The sequence below is a fragment of the Pteronotus mesoamericanus genome, unplaced genomic scaffold (assembly GCF_021234165.1).
Source record: "Pteronotus mesoamericanus isolate MK-2021 breed Mesoamerican mustached bat unplaced genomic scaffold, CSHL_Meso_final contig_68, whole genome shotgun sequence".
NCBI classification, from domain to species: Eukaryota; Metazoa; Chordata; class Mammalia; order Chiroptera; family Mormoopidae; genus Pteronotus; species Pteronotus mesoamericanus.
In genome coordinates this window covers 24,222,952-24,230,502 of record NW_026555234.1, presented here as the reverse complement: position 1 = coordinate 24,230,502, position 7,551 = coordinate 24,222,952, and the positions used below count along the sequence as shown (strand labels likewise).

Sequence of the window (7,551 nt, the reverse complement as noted above, 5' to 3'; positions counted from 1 at the left end):
CTCTTCCAGTCCCCCACTATCTGGCCCAGCAAGTTATCTTTGTTGACATTTTCCTTTTAATGCTTCTCTTGAGCTTAATTTTAGCAAGCTTCCTGGGTGTAAATATGTTAGGGTAAAGGGGATCAGTAACTGCCACATTCGACGTACTTTTGTACATAATACGAAATCCTCTATGTTCAGTTTTCACCTGGCCCTGAGTGCTCAAAAACACAATCTCTGCAGTGGTAGCCTGTCTCAGCAGACGTCAACCTGGGCCCACCTCTATCCCTTGCTATTCTAAAGACTCCAGTCGAGGACGGCCATCAGCTTAGGCAAATGGGGACGCACAGTACAGGAAACTGTCCATCGCGGACAAACAGAGGCTACGTGGAACCGTTTTAACATCCGCGAGGCCTCGCCCCACTCAACCGGAACCGTAAGCCCCGCCAGCACTCGGCCGCACAAATACTGGGACGCTGGCCTTCGTCCCCGCCTCCCCGGACGCAGTGGGCAGGCGCGGAGTGCGCGCATGCTCGGCCGACAGACCGCTGGGGTCTCGAGTCGCTGCAATCTGTTGCGCCGCCGCCCGCGGAAGCGGGTAGATCCGGGTCTCGTGGTTAATAGTGACGTGGTCAGTCGCACCAAAACAGAGGAGGGGAGGAAGCCAGAGGCCAAGAGCAGCACCCGCAGCGTCCGGAAACTCCAGGCGGTCTTGCTTCCGAGCCTGGGTCCCGGCCCACATCCTCCCCGCCCCGTCGGTTGTTGTCTGGGCGGGTGAGTGTCTCCCCTTCGGCCCACCTTCCCCTTATCCCGGTTTTTCCTTAGGGGGTCTTCAGGCTCGCACGGACTGCGGTGGCTGCGGCACAGTGGGGCTGCACCTCAGGTTCGGTGTTTCCCCGGCCGGGCTGGCAGCTCCGCACCCGGAGAAGCCCAATGCTGCCGAGCCCGCGTACCCCGGCGATAAGCGAGGAGGAAGAGACTGCAATTTGGCTTTTTCTGCAGGAAACCAGAGTCGGGGCTTGGCAGGAAAGTGGATGGTAGCCTCGGGTGGTTTTATTTTTAGGGCAAGACAGCCAACTCGGGTGGGGGCGTATAATGGAGTAAAAGGAGAGAGTCGTATGTAACTGGAAGGAGAAATCCACAAATTCACACTATATCATTTACTTCTGTTGTTTAGCCCTTGCCGCGTTTAAGGAAGACAGTAGGATGCGTCCTTTGTTGTGTTTGATGAGACAGGAAAGCTGCCATCCAGAAAGCGGGAGCTTTTTGTCCTTTATTGTGTTGCAAATTTAAAGGATTCCCTTTTTTTTTCTGTCTGTTCAGTAAGTGCAACCAGAGCTGACAGTAAAGAGGTAGCACCCTTTATTGGAACAGATTATGTGCGATAAACTGGTTACCGGAGTAGCTAAAGTCCAGTGCTGCCGTTTAAAGTCAAAGTTTTCCAAAGTGGCTGTTTCTGTGCATGTAAGATTTTAGCCCAAATGATGTTTGTTAGCTGTAGAGAGTCAGTAGACTGTTTTCACTTGTCCTGGTTTGCAAAATCAAAAATGTGGCCCTGGTAAGAGAATGCCCTGGGTTTGCACCAAGAGAGTTGGATGGACTTTAGGCACATAATACCTGTGTTTGTTGAAGGGACATTCCGGTTTTTCTGTGATTGTCAGAAATCATTGGCAGCTATGCCTACAGTAACTTGGACGGCAGTAAACTGTCTCAGCTGTTTTAGCCTCGAGACCCTTAGAAAGTGTTCTCACTGCCCAGTTTTGCGCAGGTGGCAGATAGCTTATGTCCTCTTCCACTTCAGGTGACTGGCCACGCAGAGTAGTATAGCCTACTGCCAGCCCTGCCACCGTCCGTGCCAGTCTAGGGCATGAGTGAGACCTGAAGATCAGATGTCCTTTTTGTCCTAACTTGGTTTTTTAAAAGGACATTCCCTCCACCCGCCCCCCCAGAAAACTCATACATTGTGTTTCTTCGGTAAATGGTGAGAAGGAAGAACAGAAGTATGTGTTAACTGATTGCCCCTTATTAAATCCTGGAAGAGTTCTTACGGATTTAGAATACTATCTTGAAGGGTGTGATCTTGTGTGGTAGGTATCACATGGTCCTCTTAACAAATTTCTTCTCAACTGTGCTCTGTGGGCAGTTAAGATCTTTTTTCTTAATACCACAATTGGAGTCCTGTTGATTTAGACAAATGAAATTGTTTTCTTGCAGTTCTTTTTTAAATCTTTTATGCTAACATATAACGGAATATTTTTGCTTATACAAAATAACGTGTGATAATTGGGGAAAATGTTGATTGAAGCAGATAACCACAGGAGAGGAAAAGTCATCAATATTCCTGCCACCCATAGATCACCAAAGTATTTGCAGCAGTTTATGTCCTTTCAGACTTATTTTTGGCATTTATGTATTTTATACAAAAGAAACATATATGCTTTTCTGTAACCTGCTTTTTCAGATACGGACTTTTGGACCTTTTGCACTTGCTATTTTAGGAAATACTCACTTAGTGTTTGCCAGACCATAACAGTTAAAATTGTGGTTTTAAAAAGATTTCCTCCCAAATATTTATGATGCTGTAAGATTTAAGAAATTAATATGTATTGTGTGGCAAAGTAAGGCTTTTCTTGTTTAAGTCTGGGAAGTGCAGGCACAGAATAGCCTGAGTTGACAATATGGAAGCGTAAAAAGTGTTTGCTAATTTAGGGATTTGATTCAGATAGAGATTTAGTTCTATCCCATAGCTACAGTATGCTCCCAATGCTGACAGGGTTTCCAGGCCTGCAGCAATAAGGTCCTGAAAGATTTTACTTTATGAGTCACACTCAGTATGCTTTACTGACATTGAGTCTTGGTTGTGTGCGTATTAGTCCAGTGCTTTATGGGTGGTGTCAAAAGAGAAGGAAATGTCCCCCTCAACCTCAGCTTCAAAGGATAAGGACATACTATGAAGTATTCTAAGTATGCTGATAAGCCCTTTGGGTTCCTATTAGTCATAAACTTACCTAAAACCTTTACATCTCTATTTTCGTTATCTATTTGTTGGATAAAATCAGTCCCAGATGCTTACTAATTATGTGACTTAACTCTTTTTCTTGACTTAAGTTACAGTGTTCAGTATATATTCTAGATTTGTCCATCTCCCATATCTACTGCTGCCATCTTTGCTAACTATCACTAGGCCTACTGCAGTGACCTGCTGGTCTACCTGCTTCCACTTTGGCCTTTTACACTTCATTTCTCTTATCACAGCCTAAGAGATCCTTTAAAATATAAGTCAGATTATGTCACCCCTTTGTTGAAAGCCTCTCATCACATTCAGAATAAAATCCAAATTCTTTACCAAAGCTTGCCAGGCAGTACAGGTTTTGCACTAGATCATTGTGACAGAGCCTGGCCACGTCAGCTTCATCCTGTGTTCCAGTGGCACTTGGCATTGTCCCTGGAATTTGCCAGGCTAGCTCTTGCATTAGGGCATTTGCACTTGCTGCACCCTTTGGCTTCACTAGCCTTAGACCTTGCTACTGATTCCATGATATAATTCAGATCTTAGTTCAGATTTTGTCTCTTCAAGGAGATTGCCCTGCATCGACCTCTCCATTCTCTTGCTTTCCGTATAATATGTGTCACTATTTGGGATTTCCATTGTTATTTATTTATTTATTTTGATTTGGAGAGTAGTTTATTAAAGCTAGGGGCAGTGAAACAAGGAGCTGCTTAGACTAGAAGAAGAAACAGGAGAGAGCCTTGGCAGGGCTGCTTTGGCTCACTGGAAGTCAGAGAAAGGGGGACCTTGGAGACAGGTTTGGGGGCTAAGCTCAGAACCAGCTGCAGGTGCCCATTGCTCCCTTGGTTGCAAGTGTCATGGGGACCCTTAAAGTTTAGGAGATGCACGTGCGAGAGGAAAGAGGTGTGGGCATACTCCCAGCAGGGAGGGTGGTGCCCTGAGTCCTGCCTCTTGAGGATTTTAAAGGCTGTGAGTTTAGGTGAGGTCTTAGGGGAGAGGAATTTCCTTATTTTTTATATTCTGTCTCACAATAGAAATTAAACTCTGTAAATGGGGACCTTGCCTTTCCTATTTACTGCACAGTAGGTACTCAATGATTGTTGGTTGAATGAGTGAATTTGGTGAGTATGTCTGTATTTGTCTTGAATGTGCTGTTTATTTTAGGCCATTTCTTTATGGAAGAACCCTAGTTTTCAGCTTTTTTTAAAAATAAGATTTTATTTACTTATTTTTAGAGAGAGGAGAAAGAAGGTAGAAAGAGAGGGAAACATTAATGTGTTTGCCTCTTGTGCGCCCCCACAGGGGACCTGGCCCGCAACCCAGGCATGTGCACTGACTGGGACTCAAACCAGCGACCCTTTGGTTTGCAGGCCAGTGCTCAGTCCACTGAGCCACACTAGCCAGGGCTTCAGCTCTGTTTTATAAGGCAGTGCCTTGATTGTTGACTTCAATAATTCTTGATGTTTGGGCCATATTCTACTTTAGATCTATAGAATTAATTCGTAGGAGGAATGGTCACCGAAATCTGCAAGTGCTTCAGGTGGTTTTAATGTACATCAAAGTTTGAGAATGTCTTTTAATATTTTAATAGCTTTTGTCTGGAAGAATGCTTCTTTATAGTAGTAATGATAGCCACCATTTTGAGGAACACTGTATGTCAGGTACTAAGCTAAAAACTCTTCTGTGTTTTTCATTTTACTTTAGAGCAACTCAGATGTAGATGTTCCTACTCCTGTTGTAGAAAGGAAGGGACCGATACATAGTAGATGACAGAAAGTTGGATTTGAACTCAAGCCTGCTTTAAAAAAAAAAAATTATTGATTTAAGAGAAACATTGATTTGTTGTTCCACTTATTTATGCATTCATTGTTTGAGTCTTTTTTTTTTAAAGATTTTATTTATTTTTAGAGGGAGGGGAAGGAACCGTTGTGTGAGAGAGAGATACATCGACTAGTTGCCTTCTGCATGCCCCCAACTGGGGACGTGGCCCACAACCCAGGCAGGTGCCCTGGCTGTGAATCGAACCTGGAACCCTTTACTTTGCAGAGCCAGTGCTCAATCCACTGAGTCACGCCAGCCTGGGTTCACTGTTTGATTCTTGCATGTGCCCTGGACCAGGGATGGAGCCCACAACCTTGGTATTTCAGGATGACACTGTAACCAACTGAGTATCCAGCCAGGCCCCAAACCTACTTTCTTAATCACTGTACCTTATTGTCTTTGAACTTCAGTGTTTAGAACTGTACACAGTACTTTGGTTTTGACAGGCCCTGCTTTTTGTTAAGGACAAGATAATGTTTTCTGTCCCATTTCTAATCCTATTCTTAATGAAGATTGTTTTGTTGGTCTTTTGGCCTGAAGCTATACAGCTGGGAGATGACCTCAAGAAACTTTGTCTTGAGTAATCATCTTACCAGGCTTATTGAGTAAATTTGAAGTATTTTATCCTTTCTGTGTGTTACCTTGCATTCCACACACCAAAAACCCATCTAATGCTTTCTGCCTACTTGTGCAGTTATTTGAATTTGTCCTACATTTTCTTCATTGATTTAGGTGTTCTACTCTTTGAACTACCATTAGATCATCATAAACTGAGTAAATTTCTTACTGCAGAATCCCTTTCTAAATGAGTTAAAAACTATTAAATTTGATTTTTGTATTGACATTTGATTATTACATTGAAACCTAAAAACAATTCCCTGTCTGAATATCAACCCAGAGAAACACTGAATTTCTAGTATTTTTCCTTTCTTTCTGGTCTTTAAGCCTGGCTAACTTTTTCTATGGAGGCTCAGGTCTCATATTACATTTACGAAGCTCTGTCCTAACCCACCTTAGGCTTCCCTGTAAACAGCCATGTGAGACATCACTTCACCTTCCATATTTAATTGTCTGTGGCTGTCTGGCCTATTCCTTTGGGAGGCCCCATGAGGTCGGGGAGGACTAATTAGGCGATCAGTGGGCTTGTTGATGGAATAAATAAATGAAGAAAAACCTCAACTTTATTCTGTATCTGTAAAAAAACAGTACATTGCTGAAAATAATTTTTTGTAATAATCTTTTCCATATAACTTAACAGGACTTAGAACAAAAACCTCAATATAAGACACTAAATTGTCTAAATGGATGATGATAGTGATATATTAGTATACGGGTTTAAAAGAATTTGCAGAAAATTAAGCAGTACTCCCAATGGTTCTTTGTTATATTGTGGTTTATATTTGGATTTTTTTAGATTGTAAAACTTCTTAGACAATTACTACTGCAGGTTTAAGTAAAGGTGTTCTTTTGGTATGTGTTCACATGCATTTTCATGTTATGGCCCACACAATAGATGCTAACTATATGGATGTTTGTTTCTGTAGTTGGCCACGTATCAGTAGTAACTGCAGTTTGGTAAAGAACAGTTTGGGCACTTTCAAAGCCATTTTGAAAGGGGGCTGAAAATTATTTGAGTCTGAAATTTAAAAACAATTACCTCCCTGAATATCAATAATAATGGCACTTACTATTTTTTATTGAATTTATTGGAGTTATATTGGTTAATAAAATTATATAGGTTTAAGGTATACAGTTCTATTATACATCATCTGTATATTGTATTGTGTGTTCACTACCCCAAGTAATGTCTCTTTCCATCACCCTTTATCCCCCCCTTTACCACCCCGCATCCCAATTTCCCTCTGGTAATGACCAGCATTTACCATTTATGGGATATATATGCCAGTTCCTTGATTTCCTTTATAATATGTTTATCTGACACATCACCCTCCAAGTCAGATACTATTATCCCTAGCATTCACTGGAGGAAGCAGGCTCTGGATGGTTAGGTAAGTTGCCCAAGGTAAAGCCATTATTAGTACATTGGTTATTCAAGCCCAATTTTCTCTTGACTCAAAGTTCATATACTTTATATTACAACAGTGTTGACTAGCCTTTTTCACTTATACAACTATGGAAGATGTAATAAATAAATCTACTTGTTTTAGCTATCAGAATATGCTAGTAGAACTACTTTCATGAATTGTTTTGTTCTATTTAAACTTAGCTTGGCTGTGCACTTCTAGTAGCTCTTCCCCCACACCTTTTAAAACACAAGACCTATTTGTTATTGTAAGACTGTGAAGGATAGTAATATATGAAGCCAACAACAACAAAATATACCCCACTCATTCAGAAGTCATCTCCGTACGTATTTCCTTCTGGTGTTTTATTTTTAAAAAGTTCATCTTTTCGTGTAAACGAGATATAAAGCCACGTAGGTTTATATCCTAACTTTTTGTTTAACTTAATGAGCTTAATACTGTGGCCTTAGAAACTTTCTAAACTGATTTTTAACTGGCTATGGTTTATAAGATTGTAAATAAACTGATATATTTAACTTTGCACATTAATGGAATTTCCAATTTTAACCATTATGCCTATTGTGATGAACCATGGCTTTAAATAGTTGACCCAAGCTCTGAATAATTAGAGCAACCAGTCTACAAAATAAGTCATATTTAAGACATTTGAAATGTAGTGATTTTAATAGTAATTCAGCAAGAATATACAGCATACAT

At 41.4% G+C, this 7,551-nt stretch overlaps 1 protein-coding gene across 4 annotated transcripts in view; it reads left to right on the top strand.

Annotated features, from left to right (window-relative positions):
• Positions 1-507: 507 nt before the first annotated feature.
• SMIM14 (small integral membrane protein 14) overlaps positions 508-7,551 on the top strand; it is a 64,474-nt gene continuing 57,430 nt past the window's right edge. For 3 of the 4 annotated variants that reach the window (XM_054582065.1, XM_054582068.1, XM_054582066.1), the window contains exon 1: positions 508-753. The gene's annotated coding sequence lies outside the window, so the exon portion shown is untranslated. The remainder of the gene's footprint in view (positions 754-7,551) is intronic. The other variant, XM_054582064.1, reaches the window with a different exon arrangement.